Genomic DNA, 19,104 nt, shown 5'->3' on the forward strand with positions numbered 1-19,104 from the left:
CCTGTGTAATGAGTTTAATATGGTCAGATGAGTTATTTCGTTTAAATCGATTTTCGTTCTCTTAATTTACGAGTTTATTACTGATTTTTTTACTTGACCGTCATTTGTTCTAAAGAAAAGAAACTAGGAGACGTTGCGTTATAGCCTTTTTCGATACGTCATTAAATAAAACGACTATTCTGTTATAGTGACCATTACTACTACTATTTATAAACAAAACAATATCAGTACCAAGAATATCGGTTTTTATGACTAAGTAAAAGGTCATTTCGAAGTTGTTAATTCTATGCACATTTCAAAAAGAGCTTAAAGCTCCGGAAATCGAGTTTTGGCTTAGGAGCAAAATGCGACAGAAATACATTTCTGTTTGACAGTTTCACTCCAGGGATTGAGAAAATCGCGTACAAAGGTATTCCATATTTCATAACGCATTGGAGCATTATTTCTACTTCACAATATCATAGAGCTTTTGAGTGCTTCTATCTTCCTAGAGTATTAAGGATTATGCAGTGCGGAATCAGCTAAAAACTGAGGCAACATTTATAGAAAAATGTTATGTAAGTATTCTAGAAAAACAACCTATTTGAGGCAAAACCTAACTTCATGTGCCCAGTTTTAGAATACATCACAATTAAAAAGACGAAATAAACAAAACCCTGTTTCCACTGTTAATTTTAGAACATCGTAATGTAAAAAAAATACCACACTGTTTGAATTCGGATCTGAAGTTTAAAATTTATAGACATTTCAGTACCGTAATTTTGTTATCATTAGCGTAGGAAGATCGTAGGAGCGTACGTGTATTGATGTAAGATAATCTGTAACATCGGGTAAGAGGTTATTTACATGCGTCTTTGTTTCTGAATACTGTACAAATTTATTATAAGTCTTCTAAGAATAAATGAAGTTACCTTTCTGTTCTAAAAAATTGCCAATAGGTTGCTACATTAGGCTGCTACAGGGAGCGTAGGATTAGTAGGTGCGCTGATCCATCTGCCTAGGCCTATAATAGGGCTATTTTTATTTTCCTTTTAGCACGCAGATATGTTGAAAATAAAGCCTAGGTATTGTGGCGGTTAGGGTGGGGCTCTGATCGCCAAATACACTATCCCGGCAACATGACGTGGTCCCGAAGGCACGAGAAAGTATTTTCATGGAGTCGTGCAGAAGTTCAGTTTAGAGGGTCCCGGTGAGGTGCATTGGTGATCCCGGGACCCTTGCAGTCGCATATGTGAATGGCGATCAAAGAGGTTTTAGTTAGAAGAATTCCCACATAACCCTGTCTTTCAACCAAAAAGGCTTATCTTTTCAAGATTTCGACTCGATGCCAAAAAAAGGGTGCTATAAAAACATTAAAATAGGCCAAAAGTGCGAAGTCTTTTAAGCTGGAGGCAACGCGTAAGCTTTGATGGGCGCTGTAAGCTGATCAAAAGAAGTGCCTTATTACATATCGTAGATTGCTGCAATTTATCAAAGACCACACTTGTAGCGCAGCGGAAGAGATAAAGTGTACTTGTAAACTATGTATAAAATATAACCAGAAATTAACATAAACTTACTAATATTATAAATGCGAAAGTTTGGATGGATGGATGTTTGGTTTTACCTATTTCCAGCAGCTTAATGTATATCGCTGAAACTGGCATAGATATAGAACATAGTCTGGAAGAACACATAGGCTACTAATTACCTATTTCCGTGTGGCCGGAGTCGCGGCCAAGAGCTAGTAGTATTATGATAAAATCATCATTCTACCAAATACCTCAATAGCTGATTCTTTTGCCACGTAAAATCCTTACTAATATTATAAATGCGAAAGTAACTCTGTCTGTCTGTCTGTCTGTCTGTCTCGCTTTCACGCCAAAACTACTGAACCGATTTAAATGAAATTTGGTACACAGATAGTTTTTAGTGATAGATAGTTTAACGCGAAAAAGGGGTTGTAAGGGGTTGAAAGTGGGGGTGAAAGTTTGTATGGAAGTATCGCCTACTATTGTTTACTGAACCGATTTAAATGAAATTTGTTACACAGATATTCTAGAGCCTCAGAAATAACATAGGCTACTTTTTAACGCGAAAACAGGGTTGTAAGGGGTTGAAAGTGGGGGTGGTAATTTGAATGGAAGTATTGTCATTTTAACAGTTAGATGCTTGAAATTTCTTTCTAAGGCTGCTAATTTGATAGAAATAAATATGAAATTAAATTTTTGTAAAAATGTTACCCTCAAGGGTGCTAAATAACTATAGGGGATGAAATTTTGTTTGGGAATATTTTAGACTTTGGTGAATGTTTTGTTTAGTATGTTTTGCTGTTACCCTTACGAATATTTAGTCTAGGGCCTCAGAAAGAACATAGTCTATTTTTTAACGCGAAAAAAGGGTTGTAAGGGGTTGAATGTGGGGGTGGTAATTTGTATGGAAGTATCGTCATTTTTACAGTAAGAATCTTGAAACTTCTTTCTAATGCTGCTAATTTGATATAAATAAGTAAGAATTTCGATTTTTGTAAAATTTTTACCCGTAAGGGTGCTAAATAACAATAGGGGATGAAAATTTGTTTCGCAATATGTGAGGTTTTAATGAATGTTTTGTTTAATATGTTTTACTATTATACTTACTGATATTTAGCTTAGAGCCTGAGAAAGGACAAAGATTAATTTTTAACGCGAAAAAAGAGTTGTAAGGGGTTGAAACTAGGGGTGGTGATTTGTATGGAAGTATCGTCATTTTTACAGTTAGAAGCATGAAACTTCTGTCTAAGGCTGCTAATTTGATATAAATAAATATGAAATTCAATTTCTGTAAAAATTTTACCCTGAAGGGTGCTAAATAACAATAGGGGATGAAAATTTGTTTGGGAATATGTGAGGTTTAGGTGAATGTTTTATTTAATATGTTTTGCTGTTACCCTTACTGATATTTAGTTTAGAGCCCGAGAAAGAACAAAGACTACTTTTTAACGCGAAAAAAGGGTTGTAAGGGGTTGAATGTGGGGGTGGTAATTTGTATGGAAGTATCGTCATTTTTACAGTAAGAAGCTTGAAACTTCTTTCTAATGCTGCTAATTTGATATAAATAAGTAAGAATTTCGATTTTTGTAAAAATTTTACCCGTAAGGGTGCTAAATAACAATAGGGGATTGAAATTTGTTTCGCAATATGTGAGGTTTTAATGAATGTTTTGTTTAATATGTTTTACTATTATACTTACTGATATTTAGCTTAGAGCCTGAGAAAGGACAAAGATTAATTTTTAACGTGAAAGAGCGTTTGTAAGGGGGTAAAAGTAGGGGTGGAAATTTGTATGGACGTATCGTCATTTTTACAGTTAGAAGCTTATAACTTTTTTTAGGCTGTTAATTTGATATTAATAAATAGGTCATTTAAAGTTTGTAAAAGTTTTACCCTTAATGTTGCAATATAATAAGGGAATAGGGGATGAAAATTTGCATAAGAGTAAATGAATATTTTGTAAGTTCCATTTGTTTTGTTGTAATTTTTTATAAGTTTGAATAAAATACCTCAACAACAACAACTAAATTCACGCCCGTAACCCAGAGGGATAGGTAGAGACCAAACACCTACATTTGGTGCGGTCGCGGCACACCTATCTCTATGTCTACATCCATACATCAACGCATAGCACGTCGGTCAAGTAAAATAATAATCCTTAAAAAAAATGCTTAACGAAAACAGTATTTCACGCGGACGAAGTCGCGGGCACAGCTATTTAGTATAAATTGTAAGACCATTATGACGTCAGAAGACCCATGAAATAAGTTAATATAAGAAATATTTTTTCCTTATATTACTTCTTACTAATATTATAAATGCGAATGTTTACTTGGATGGATGTTTATTTGAAGGTATCTCTTGAAAGGTTTAATGGATCTCAATGGATGATGAAATTTGACACAGATGTAGAACATAGCCTATCATCACACGTCGCGGGCGCCAGCTAGTATATTAATAATTGTACATGAGACGTTAAAAAAGTCAAGGTCGGGATCAATGAGTTTGATACGAAGTTAAGGTCTCTTCCTATCTGTACACAAGTGTAAATATTTTTAAAAACATTCAGATAGACAGCTATCGAAACAATTTGTAGTTCGAGAATATTTTGATAAATAAGTATAGAATTGTGACAGGGTTAAACTATTTCATTAAAATGACTACAGGTTCAATAAAAAGGGGTCCTTAGCAGTTGAATTGAAGATGCGAAATTGAAGTACAAAGTAACTTTGATTACTGAAGAAAGTTTTTTCAATTGTTTCGCTTTTCGTAAATCCGTGATAACAAAGTCAATGCTTCTTAAATACATTTGAGTTAAATTGGCCCGAGTTCAATCACAGCGTAATCTTCTTTTAATTGACCTCCGCTGGTTCGGAGAAAACTCGATGTAGGGATAGTCACTGATAGTGGCGTAGCGGGAACATATCTTGTACTTTTCATTTCTACACAAAACTCCGCCGTGGACGCCCGCAGGCGCTTTCGACTCTCGGTCGTGTTCTTTTTTGTTCGAAATTTGAAAACTTAAAAAAAATGTGTACAGACGATGTGACTTGACATTAAAAACTTTTTTGTCTGTTCAACTTTTCTTTTTAAATTTAGAATGTTTATTTTTGAAAAACTTTTTAGTGAAGTAAACATACAGAGTGAACGAGCGTCACCTTAGCCCAAATACACAACTCAAGGAGACAAAACAATTAAAATGTAAGTAATTATTTTTAGTTTATACTTACTTACTTTAATTTATTTCCCTAATTACAGAAAACAAAATGTGATTAAAACATAATATAATAGCCTAAAAAACTCGCATTCTATTATCTGTTATATTTTTTATCACTATCTCTTTAATTTGGAGAATGGATTTAAATTCCAAACGTCTCCTACTGAAGACATATTTCCTAATAACGATAAACTTAACTTGATATCTAAAATGTCTATACGAACATTTACTGTGATGACAGTATCATTTTTTATTATGCAAGACTAATTATAGAAAGATAGTATCGTAATAGATTTTTTGACCAATAATTAACATTTGTAACCAAGAAAGTTATTTTAAATTCACACACACCGCGTGAGATTAATAAATTAAAGTTAAATGATAATTTTTAAAATTACGTACAATTAAACGTTTAAGTCTTAACTATATTAATTACAGGCTTACCTTACAACCTTGTTGATATCTCTTTAGTTTACTTTTTTGTAATTTTGTCGAACGACTATATTTCAATAATTTTTGACAGTAATTGTTCCTAAAGAGTATTGAGTTTTGAATAACCGTAATTATTTACGGATGACTCTGTCACTTGTACGATAAATTTATCCTGTTTAATACAACTTTAAGGCAGGTCGCAAGGTCTCGTCACTATATTTGGACCCATGGGTCTTGTAAGAAATAAAAAAATATAATTCGGAATTGTTGGAAAACCAATTAAATCCGAAGCATTCAAAATGTTATAATATGTCAAAATAATTTATGCGCAAACATTTTGATAATTTTGTTTCATACTGTCTTTTTATGTTGTGCATTTGAATAGAGGTTTTTAGGTAGGTAGAGGTAGAACTAATTATCTTATTTTTTTATAACACATTAAGTATTGTAGAGTCAATTCAAGTTGATAACTTGAATAACTCATTGAAATAAGGAACGTTTGAAAAAATGTGTACTATGTAATTAAATGATGTTCGATTATTTTATGTTATTTTAAATTTCCTAATAGATTGAAAAAGTTGAAATACTTCTTAGAATTTATTAAATCATTTTGAGTATAAAAGATTTTTTTTATAGCTTAAACAGATTATTATTCGAATTAATTGCAACGTAAAAATTTTTTAGATGTTCGAAAATTATCCTACAATTGTGAGAAATTGTCATCATTACGATGACTTTTAGACAAGTGTTACCATTTAAAATTAATGAGATTTCAATGTAAGGAAACGAATACTCTTTCGACTATAATATATATAGCTGTGTATTGAATAGAGATGCAAATAATGATTACGATGGCTGAGTATTAAAAAATACATTTATAATATTTGATATCGTTGAAGCAAACAAAGCTGTATTTATAAAAATTCGAAGTGTAAATCTTATAGTGATTAGACATCTCTTTTTGAATTTCGGTCGTAAATTTCAATTTCGACCAATATTCGACTAGTGTTATAAAGCATTAGGTTTTTGAATATTTAAAACGGAATTATCTTTTAACAGTGTTACATCTGACATACGATTCTGGTAAGAGATTATACGAGTATGAGGAAGTTAAATATTTAACCGTCTTCTTTATTGTATAACATCACGCTCACTAGCTTCGGACCCCAACTAATTGTAACAAAAGCTTATGTTATCAATAATCTCAATGAATATTAATGTCTTCCTAATTGAGTTAGATTCAAACGTTCCCTATTGTAGCAAAGGGCATCAATCAATAATAAAATCCACAAAAATTATTTAATTAAATTTATTTTGTGCTACCACAACACTTTTTACTCATATTTTAAAACTAGGTGTCACCCGTGGAATAAAAAAATACATTATAAGTTAGCCTATGTATTCTTCCATGCTATGATCTACATTTATGACAAATTTCATCGAGATCCGTTGAGACATCCAACAAATTGGTATTTATAATATTAGTAATATATATTTATTTTGATATCAACCGCAGATTAATGGTGCAATAATGAACAGAAACCGGAAATACGCAATAACACAATATGGACACAAATGGTTCCGGTCATCACGAGCCATTGGTTACGATAATATGTTCTATGAAATTGTGGAAACTGCGGTAAACATTGTTTATAAACGCATTTGCCGATTCGATGCGTCACAGAACAGAGAATTCTAAAAATAACATGTTGTTTCATACAGATTTATTTTCTCATCGAAACTAGATTATCTCATGTAGAGATGCAGAAGTAACATTGATGTCTTGGAAGAAAACCGCACAATTCCTCTGAGGTTAAATATGAAGTGTAATAAATTTAATTTAAACAATAAAGTTTCAAATCTTCACGTCTAAATGTATAACTACAATTGCAATACTCGGTCCCATATCCTCCTTATCTACTGCAAAATAATGACCGCCAATGACATATTGGTTAAGAGTCTGCATGTCCAATGACTCGGTAGTAGGTTCGAATCCATCGTTTATAAATCATCATTAATTATTATAAGCTTACTTGGAATGGGTAATAAGATAAGATTTGAAAACATTTTACCTTCTTAAAAGTACTCGGGTACATAGACCAAACATGTAGTAACCTAATAACAAGGCTTTGACAATATAATATTTGAAAACAAGATCGTTTTCCGAATCGAATTCGTATAAAATGATAAAAAACGTGGAATCATTATGATTCACAAGGACAATGTTGAAAATGGGTATTACCGTTTGACGACCTTGCACTAAAATTGTTTAATACAATTATCAATTTCACGGAATGACAAAACTCTTATCAGTTTATTACAATTAAATTGAAAAATATAAGGATTAATAGGAACTTATACGTTAAAGGAAAATATAAGGATGCGGATGTTGCGATAAATAGCTCCCATCACCCACAGTTATTTCATTTTAAATCTTCCTTTATCTATATATATAAAAGAAAGTCGTGTTAGTTACACTATTTATAACTCAAGAACGGCTGAATCGATTTGACTGAAAATTGGTGGGCAGGTAGCTTAGAACCAGGAAACGGACATAGGATAATTTTTACCCCGGTTTCTATTTTTATTCCGCGCGGACGGAGTCGCGGGTAAAAGCTAGTTGATAATATTCCTTGATTTGTTAGCCGACTTCAAAAAGAAGGAGGTTATTTTGTAAACACAGTTACGGTACATACGATTGGCGTCAACTTGTAATCTGCAGGTCCTAGGTTCGAATCCCGATATGTACCAATTTTTTTTTTCGATTTACATATGTACATTTATCCGACGTTCTTACGGTGAAGAAAAACATCGTGATGCTGCACATATCTGCGAAGAAACAAAAAGGTATATGAAAAGATACGCGAAGTCAACCAACAGAGCAACAAGCACTGGGCCAGCATGGTTGATTATGGCCTAGTCAACCCCAAATTATGGTAGGCTCCAAGACCTTCAGTGGGGACGTAGCTGATGATGATGAAAACGGGAAAAGAAACATACAAATTCTAAGAAAAACTGTGCTAGGGTAAGGGATTTAAATTTAAATAGATGCTACGGCCTAATTAGATTTCGAGATTATGAGATTTTGGATGATTTACTTTATATTGTCATCAGAATAATTTGATTTATTACTTTATCATGTTGTATGGTAAACTTTACCATTTCATGTTTGAAACGGCTTGATTATGCGACAGTTCGTTAGTTTTTATAACTTCGCTTGGTTCTTTCTGATCCCAAAGGTGTTATAAATATGGCGGTTAGAATAAAAAGTAAATTTTATTTCTCTTTTATTTCGACAGTAAAAGATGTTACATTTATATTTGTACTTAATATAAGTTGGATCATAATTATAAAAAGAAAGATGTGTTAATTCTTTTCATGAAGGTAATATTGAGTTATAAGCGTATATTAAAAAAAACACTATTTTACTTGAAAAAGTTGTTGCCTGTGCTTTATTTCATGTGATAATTTGTTTTTAAACATCTTTTTTTTGTTTGTGGTCTAATGCTTTCGTTGTAAAGTGGTGTTAAACAATGGTGTTGGTGTTAAATAAGAATCTAATAACATAAGTTATAAATAATGAGTATAAGTATGTCATTTTGTTCTCGTGACGCGTAACGCGTATGAAAATTGATGAATCCCTCCAAAGTGTTTGATTCCAAACAAATCGCGTGCTATTTTAATACATCGTCAGATAAGTCGTTAATCTTATTCATACATCAGATTTTTATTAGAGAATCGATAAGATTTTTCCCTCGTGATGTATAAAAATAGACTTCCTACGTTCATAACATGGTAATAAATCTTAGCGACTACTTAAATTTCTAATATACAAAAACACGTACGTACGCAAATTCTATTTAAAAATATTATATTTACTTAATTTGAGTTTCCAACATTTTACCGCACCTTATCAAACATTTTTTTTCTTCGGTAACCCAACATGTTTTTCCTCACCGTCGCCCACGTGTTAAATCGGCATTTAAAACTCCAATAAACAATTTCGATAGAGCCGGCAACGGAAAACGAATTTAAATAGATCGTATTTTATAAGATCTAAAGAAAGTATTTGAATTAATTTACTATTTAGAAGATTGGAGGATATTTTTATATCATCTAAATATACTTTTAACAGTGGTAGATCCCGCAACAACAATATTTGTTGGGTGCACGAATTGGCCGGGTCGATTGGTGCAATACCACGACCACACAGAAGACAGGCGTGAAGTGGAAGCAATTCGTTTCGTCTCCTAAGTGTGGTACCGGAGGCCTGATTTTAGTCATTTTTCCTTTCCAACCCTTTTCTTATTAGGAAAGGATGGGAAGGGGAAGTGGATTTGGCGGAAGAGGGGACACATAGGAAGGGGAAATATCCTCTTACTGTGCGTCCCCTTCTCCGTTGATTAAAGGTAGGCAGGCAACGCTTCTGCATTTGCGGATGTCTATGGCCGTTTGCTCGTTTGCCACCTTATGATATAAAAAAACTTACTTAATATACTTCGTCGTACTTTTAGAGTTTACATCTTTGTACCACAATTAGGAAAAGGAAGTCGAAATGCAAATTTTATAAATAAATACAGGTTTACAACTGTATTTTAATTAAAATGATGAATGTGCAAGAATTTCATTTGCATTATGAGGGTAGTGGAAATACAACAATTCTGTTATTATTCGACTTTCCTAGTAAATGGTAATTATGTTAAAGCAGCAACCGGCATGATTGCTTTAAGGTTATATTTATACATAATTATAGAATACACACTTGTATGTAAAAATACAAAGAACACTATGTGTACTAAAAGAAAGTAACTAAACTACTTAAGTACTTATAATTATTTACCTATTAGTACCTATTATTTTTAAAACTAAAATCGTACTTGGCAATACTATTAAGCTATCAACCAACTTTTTCATTTCTGTGCAGTAAAAGTCGATTTCCTTTAAAAGAACTCAAATATTATACCTCTGGTATATGGAGGTCGGATCGCACATGACGTTAGGCGACTCTATGCTCATTTTTTATGTTATAAGGTGGCAAACGAACAAGAGTCCACCTGAATTCGCCGAAATGGAAATGATCACTGCCCAGAGAAATCCGTAATTGCAGATACATTGCCTAACGTTAACAGACGGAGGAGGAGTCGCACAGAAAGATAAGATTTTTCCTTTTTATGCAACCCCACTTCTCCACACTTGTAATAAAGGATGGGATGAAAAAGAGAACTAAAATTGGATCTTCGAAACGCATCCTTATCCGACGAAATACGGAATTACTTCCACTTGACGTCTGTCTTCTGTGTGGTCTTGGTTTTGCACAGTGCGAGCCGGTCCATTTGTGCAATTGATATTGTTGCTGGCGTCTATTTGTTAAGTTTAAGTAGATATTAGAGTTCTGCATTTCAACTGTTGATTTCACAAAGTTTAATGAACTTTTGGCATTCCCTTTTAAACTGTTGATTTAACGTGTGACAAGTTTTTTGTTTAAAAATCTTGGCATCACGGAATGATGATTGATGCCTTTTTGATCGATATCTACCGCCCGAGGTATTCCAATTAACCGGAGCCTGTCATCGGGTAATTACAGTACCTTAAGTACTCTTACATAATAAAACAAGAGCTAATGACGTCACAGCACGTACGGTGCACAAAAAAGTTTATGAAGTAACATTGAACAATCTGTAGCCACTTAGCCCGTTTAAACAAAATTACGTTGCCAACCAATATTGATTTTAATGCTGATTTAGAAAACAAAATTGTGTATACCGATTGGGATAAGAGATCGTCATCTCCTTAATTAGTAGACAGCTAAAATTTTGTTAGCGAATGCGGATGGCCATACTTGCGGTTTTTCTCTGCATATAGAAATTAGATTTTTTTTCAATTGGTAGATTAGATTAAATAGAACTATAATTCTTAAGCTTTCATTCATTAAATTATAAACCTCATAATCTATCTGAATGTGAGCAAAACACCTCTCTCTATTCAGGGTAAATGAAATCTGTTTTAGTATATTTTATAGTTATGGTCCATTTTTATACTCTGTTCATTTGTTCCAGTTTAAAATTATAGCGAAATATACAAAAGAATGTTAAAAGTAACTAATTTTGTTGAAAACATGCAAATTTAATTATTAATCGAACTAAGCAGGATATAAACGGGTGTACTATATTTATTAAAGATATCGTATGCCATTGCTGGCATACCGTTTAAATAAATAACTGAATTAAGGCTTAAACCAACACGGCTTGGTTAATTCCCCGCATCTAAATTATCATTACACATTAATTTATTCATTATTTTGAACTGTATACATATTTCGAGTAACAATAAACATCAAAATTTTATCAGATACATTAATCAATTAATTAATCTATAAACTATTCATTTGTTAATTAAATTAATTATTAATTAATGGCATTGACATACTCCAAAAGATTTAATTAATAATAATAATGGTAAAACGGTATGTTCTTGTGTATTAACAAGGGCTAAAATTAAATGCCGCATCTTTGTTTACATTTTTCTTAATAATTGGCACGCATATAATAGACCGTCTAAAAACAAACTCAAAGGTCAATGTTCTAGTTGTAACGCGCGATAAATTATGAATGTAAATCGTGATACTAATCATTTGTTTAATATTAACTATTGCGGGTTTTTATTTCATTTTCAGAATTTATAAACCAAAGATTTACAATACAAGGCTGAGTTTAAGACCAGTTTAGTATTTCGCATAATTTGGTATGTTAGTCTTTTAATTTGATAAACGATAAGTATTTAGTCATATGTACATTTTATAAAATAAACCATTTTCTGTTAGTGGGACAAATTGTCTAGCATTTCTTTCTAATTCTAGCTTTACGTTGTTATAATTTCATCTTTTTAAATAGATAATTATGACTTTAATCATCGGAAACAATTGTTTATTTAATCATAACATCTGTTTGATGGTCGATTTGAACATTTAGTTCATTTTGATTTGTTATAAATAGTTTTGGCAACGCAACAAAGACAATGGAAAGGGCATTGCTATGACACGAATACCAACCAGAAATTTAAAATGGAGATGCAATAAGGTCAATGAACTTAATACTATTATAAATAACACATTGCTAATTCTAATCATAATGTAATAAATATTACATCTTATATATATAAAAGAAAGTCGTGTTAGTTACACTATTTATAACTCAAGATCGGTCGAAATGATTTAGCTGAAAATTGATGGGGAGGTAGCTTAGAACTAGGAGACGGACATAAGAACTTTTTTATCTTGTGTGCATTTTTTTTTATTCCGCGCGGACGGAGTCGCGGGTAAAAGCTAGTAATAAATACAAATGGGAAAAAACGAATGCCACCTTACTCTCCGAAACTCTGCAAGTTGATTAGGCTACATACATAGATAAAAATTAACCACTCTGAGGGTCAATCAAGTAAAAAAGTAATCATGGAAAAAGAAACGCAAGTCGTAGAATTATGGTAATGTAACTTTGATTACTGCAAGAAAAAGAAGTGGTAAGATATTTTGGAGTAACTGTTGAGTCGATCGTCTATTAAAATATTTAAGGTACATTTTTATTTTAGGTAAGTCTGGAAAATATTTTCATGATAAACTAGCAGTTAATAAGCTTATATGACACGTTCGTAGATTTACCATAGCAGCGCCATCTATTGATTACTTATTCAACCCAGTCGAAAGGTATCGACATCTGTTAGAATCATTTGGAGTTAACAGATAATTGTGACTGTCAAATAATAACAGACAAATAATTAGCAATAAATTAAAATTGCGACTATAATTTGAGATTTAAACTATCCTATCTCTCAAGTTGGATCGAACTGCACATGGTGTGCGAATTTTATTATAATCGGTTTAGTGGTTTAGGAGTCCATTGAGGACAAACATTGTGACACGAGATTTATATATATTAAGATGAAGTCTGCCAAACTCGTATAAGATAAAAATAATAATTTGCTTTATGTATGATTTTGTTAAAGGGAAGTAATTAATCGTGGGTTTCTAAGATCAAAATCTCCGTTTAAAATATATTATTATCTCAGTTTCGTCAAAGACAATAACAGGGATAATGATATGTTTTTAACAGAAAAGTTGGCTTCAAAAACCCATGGTAAGTAATCTCCAACAGCGCATGTTGGTGTAATTGGAAATTCTTTCGAAGTTTGATTGTTTACTTGTTTGTTATCGTATGTAGGAAATTGTTTGTAAAGTATATTAATTTACAGTTTGTTAAGAAAACTCCTACTTAAAGTTGAAAGAGTTAAAATAATAAACAAAAGAATAACTTGCGTAATCGTATCTTACATTAAAATACGGGTCTAAAATATTAAAATTAATATTTAAAAAAAAAAACTGATGCATCTTTTTCCGCAAATGTGTGAAATTAGATCATGACACATTTCTGATTCATAAAATCTTTTTATTAAATAAGTATGGTTTATTTTCTATACATATAACGTTTTATGGTTTGTTCAGTTTAAATGGAAGAATGAAATCTTACATTTAGGTTGAATCTGAAAATGTAATTAAATGGTTCCATGAAATTTTTGAACACAAAGTTTTGAAAACTACGGACACAATTATAGTCAATGTAAATTACATACAATTAAAAACAAATTGAAATGATTTTATGGAATGTTTTAAATGTATGTGTAAAGAGAAATTATTATCTATTTTAGATTTAAACTGATATCGGAGCCAAAGAGCTGCCAGAATAATAAATTATACACTGAAATGTAACGAACATATTTTACATTAAATCAATTATTTTCATAAATTCAGGTCAACTGATTTTCTGTTACGATATATATCGAATATTTAGAATAAACATGTAACACATTCTTATTTTTTTATAGATTTATATTTATTTTTTACAACCTACACTGAGGCAGCAATCATGACTAAGGCCTAGTAACTCCTAACATTGGATAAACTCGGACCCCTCCTATTCATATATTTACGTAAATCCCTATTGATATATTTACGTAAATAATTTGATGAACTATAGAGTTTAAATCATAATTAAAAAATTACAGAGAATTAAATTTACTATAGAAATTGAATTGTAATTCTAAATAGCATACTAAAAATGGACTTAGAACGAATCACATAATTTGATATCACACTTTAAATTCCCAATAATACGAACATAATATTACAATATCATTTTAAAATGTAACAACATTTTGTATTTTTCGGAATTTGAGATATTCAATGTAATACGGATCATTGTGTCGTCTACGCTGTTTGAGCATGAAATCTAAACACAAAACGTTAAGGTACACTAACTGTCCCCAGACGAATAAGGAGGGGAATATATCGCAATTTTACATTTATTTTCTAAGAAGTCAGTGCTCTGCATAATCAAATATATCACCTATTCTATACAACATCGATTGCGTTTTGAATATATTCAATAAAAAGGGTATCAATATGACAATACATAAGAGTAAGGGGTAATAAACTAGTGTGTCTAGTAAAGACATTCTTTTTGTGACCGCTTGTACTGTACATGGTTCAAGGTTTTTTTTAATAATCGTAAAAATCGAATCATGTTTATTAGGATTATATTCAACTCTTGCCTATTTTACTCTTAATATTACGAGTACAAATGCGGATTTTTACATGGATCGATGAAAAGATGGATCTTTGATAGAAGGTATCTCAAGAACGGCTTAACGAATCTTGGAAAATTTGGCATAGGTGTAGAACATAGTCTGGAAGAACACATATTTAGTAAGTTTATTTTTTAGTTAATACCGCACGGACGGCAGGCGATATCTGTAGGAAATAAAATGTTAAGAAAAAAGGACAAACATAACCGGTTCATTCAACATTCAAAATAAGCTTTATCATTTTTCTTAGTTATTTAAATAACAAAGAGGTTTCATAACTTGACGTTGTCCTGGACGTCCAATTATGGTAATGATGTTGAGGGCTGTATCTTACAAAAAAAGCTTTATATTTATAAAAAAAAAAACTTCTCAGTTGATAAGAATATCAAAGATAGAAACTTGGTCAGTTTTTGAGAGCTTATACTTATTTAACTTTGTTATAGTGCTTTCTTTTTTTACTAAGTATACTTATTATTGTGATACATTATAAAAAAAGGCAATTACTATGTACTATGCTATGATAGCGTCGGTGGCTCAGGGGTTAAGCACTTGACTTGCAATCTGCAGGTCCTGGGTTCGAATCCCGCCATGTACCAATGTGTTTTTCGATTTTCGATTTACATATGTACATTTATCCGACGTTCTTACGGTGAAGGAAAACATCGTGATGCAACCTGCACATATCTGAGAAGAAATTCAATGATATGTGTGAAGTTAACCAACCCGCACTTGGCCAGCGTGGTTGACTATGGCCTAGTCACCCCTAACTTGGGGTAGGCTCCGAGCCCCTCGGTGGGGACGTATAGTGAGCTGATGATGATGCTATGATAGTATATATTCGAGTATTATGTGTTATAGCTATAAATTAAAAATAAGTGTCGAAACAATGAACAACAAAAAATAATTAAATCAACTAATATTTGAAATATAAACCTATTGTGTTTCCTTCATATGTAATTGTATTGGGAACGAAAATTATTTGCGTCGCACATAAAATAAATGATGTTTATTAATTTTGCAGGTGAATAGGCTACACTTCTTTCATATCGTAAGTTGTATAAACATTCATTGAGGTGAAAAAAAATTGGATCAAACATATTTTGATTCGACACAGCCGTCGTCGGTGGAAATATTTTTGACGTCCTCAATTGATTTTTTTCGTCTGAAAATTCTGGTGAAATGTGAAAATTTTCACCAGACATTTAAAAATCAGTTAAAATTGCATTGTAATATTCCTCAGAATTTCGAAAGACATCACAGGACATAGATCAAGGCAATAAAGCGCGTTTAAAGAAAATTATTTTTCCATTTGACTGCGTATAATGATTGAAGTCATTTCATGGAGCTGTTATAGACCAACTTTATGTAGAATAAAGGATTAAAATAATATGCAAATTCTACACAACATTTGTTTTTAATCTTCTAGTTTATTTTCTGTAATTTAAAATGTAGAGTAACCTAACCTTAAATCTATGTTTATTTTTAAATGAAGAATTCTACTGCCGTGAATTTGTACGAATACGTGTAGGAAATGCAATGAAATTAAAAATAAAAGTGGTGTTCTACTTTAAATTTAAAACATAATTACTATGAATTTCAACTTTCCTGTCTCTTCTATACTGTAGTTTCAAAGTGGTCTTTTGCTTTTCTAAGCTTAAATACTACTATCACAGGTAGATAATTGTATTTGCAAATCTAATTTATTTGATATGGTTTATATTATAAATATATTTGGTACAAATGCGCGGTCGTTGAAAACCATTATTCATTCAATCAAATCAATTGTCAGCTTAGCTCGTCGGTAGAATTTCGTATGAGTTATAGTTTTCAATGCTGGTAAGTGGGTCGGCGCGTCGGGCTCGTCTCCCACCGTGCGAACTTCCACTGATTTCCGAAAGCAATTGACTATGTCATGTGTAATTCGTGTGCCAAATAATCGAATTATTTATACGACAACGGCGCCATATAATTTAATGCTGTAATAAATGTACGTTAAATTTTAAATTTAGAATTTGTTATATTTCTTTCAACTATTCACGTAGTGAAAACTGTCTGGGTTTTTAATAAGGTTGTTGCGGTTATGAAACCGTGTAGTAGTAAATTATATTTTTTTATTTCCCTGAAATGTTTATTACAAAAATGCGGGAATCTATATATATAAAAGAAAGTCGTGTTAGTTACACTATTTATAACTCAAGAACGGCTGAATCGATTTGACTGAAAATTGGTGGGCAGGTAGCTTAGAACCAGGAAACGGACATAGGATAATTTTTACCTCGTTTTTTATTTTTTACTCCGCGCGGACGGAGTCGCGGGTAAAAGCTAGTTAATAATAAAGAAAAGCGGCAATTAAAATATTTACCGCATATTGATAAATTTCAAACAAAATTTACTACGTAGAAAATAGGGAAAAAATTAACCCGATTCAATTTCTTGAACAAAAACGAATTTAGAATTCGAACCCAAACGACAACGAAACAGTGTCATTATTTATGTTGTTAGTGTTATCAGAAAACATTCAATTGCTTTGGAGGATATATGTTAGTGCCTAACTTTTATTCGATTTTGTATACTCCGACAGATAACAGACCTTTTGCATAAATCCAATGTTCCGATAAACCCTGTTATTTTACGTACTATAAGTTTTGTCACACTGCTTATTTATGAATAGAAAATAGTTCGGTAACTCTGCTCTGTGGTAATACGAAAAATGTTACTAGTGTAGACATCAATAAACACTCATGGCTGTCATCTCTTCGTTTGTAGAAGTATCTCAACTTATTTACATTTTCCTTTATTCTTATTTCTTTCTTTCGCCTTTCACATTATCGTACATCAACCTAAAATCCTACCAACATTATTTGTATGTACAAACTTTTTGTGCGTCTTTTTCTGGTTTATTCTGTATACAAGTTTAAATATTAAAAAATAGTTACGTTGATAGTTGGTGTAAATAAATGTAGAGTAATATTATGTATAGAACGTTTAGACTTCAATTCTATTGATTTTTTAAGACGAAGAAGAAATTTTCGTACATCACTATAAAGAATAATCCGTTAATGTTGTTGGATTTTTTTTGCTTCCTTTTAAGTAAAATAATGCTCAAAGTTGAATTTTATTTTCACAAAAGCTATGTAACTACCAGATACCGTTTTGTAAGTAGAATCAAGTCATGTATGTTTTTGTTACAAACGTAAAGATCTTTATAAGTAAATTAATGTCTGAGGAACGAAGTTAACGGAGATTTACTGCACCCTTGCCACCGCGAAGATTAAGATTGGACACTTACGTTGTAATGTAATACAGTAAAGTTGAACATAAAAAAAGAAATTACCTTTGATATACTTTATATAGTTTTTAGCTGTTACATAAAATTTTATTTTAGAGAAAATATCTAGAAATATTAATACTTGTAGACTCGGCAAAAATGTTCTTAACTAAAGGTAAAGTAGAGAAATTTGTTAGCCTTGTTTTTTATTATCGTGAAATATTAGGTCCTTACATATGAAATTGGCGTTTTGTATGGGAGGAACAAAAAGTCGAATATTTTTTAATATAATATATTTAATTAATCAAAGTATGAACCATTATTTTCTATGCACTTTTGCCATCTCATAGGTAGTTCATTGATCCCTTTACTAAAAAAACCAGTCGGACGGGAATCAATAAAATCTTTGAAGGCGATTTGGACTGCCCCATCGGAGTTGAATTTTTTCCCTTGCAAGAAGTTATCCAAATTTCGAAAAAAATGGTAATCTGTTAGAGCAAGGTCCGGGGAGTACGGAGGATGTCTTAGACTTTCCAATTTAAGCTCTTCTAATTTAGTAGCCGTCTGTTGCGCAGTGTGTGGTCTAGCGTTGTCGTGAAGCAGCAGTGGCGTGGAGCGATTGACCAGCCTAGGTTGTTTAGCCGCTAGCTTTTCCATCATAGTTTGCAATTGCTGACAATAGACATCAGCCGTAATAGTCTGGCCAGATTTGAGAAAACTGTAATGAACAATACCGGCACTAGTCCACCAAACGCTTACAAGTAACTTTTTTGGGGTTAATTTTCGCTTGGGGCAGGATTTGGCTGGCTGGCCAGGATCCAACCATTGCGCTGAGCGCTTCCGATTATCGTAAAGAACCCATTTTTCATCACAGGTAATGATTCGGTTTAAAATACCTTCATTATTGTGCCGGTTTAGTAATGTAACGCAACAGTCGACGCGCGTTTGCCGGTTTGCTTCAGTCAATTCGTGAGGTACCCACCTTTCAAGCTTTTTAATCTTCCCAATTTGCTTCAAGTGAATTAAAACAGTTTTATCACTAA

At 32.0% G+C, this 19,104-nt stretch overlaps 1 protein-coding gene across 1 annotated transcript in view; it reads left to right on the forward strand.

Annotated features, from left to right (window-relative positions):
• Positions 1–4,568: 4,568 nt before the first annotated feature.
• Positions 4,569–19,104, forward strand: part of LOC106714461 (cardioacceleratory peptide receptor-like) — a 38,002-nt gene continuing 23,466 nt past the window's right edge. Inside the window, exon 1 of the mRNA XM_045678278.1 lies at positions 4,569–4,712. The gene's annotated coding sequence lies outside the window, so the exon portion shown is untranslated. The remainder of the gene's footprint in view (positions 4,713–19,104) is intronic.

The sequence above is a fragment of the Papilio machaon genome, chromosome 6 (assembly GCF_912999745.1).
Source record: "Papilio machaon chromosome 6, ilPapMach1.1, whole genome shotgun sequence".
Classification (NCBI taxonomy): Eukaryota; Metazoa; Arthropoda; class Insecta; order Lepidoptera; family Papilionidae; genus Papilio; species Papilio machaon.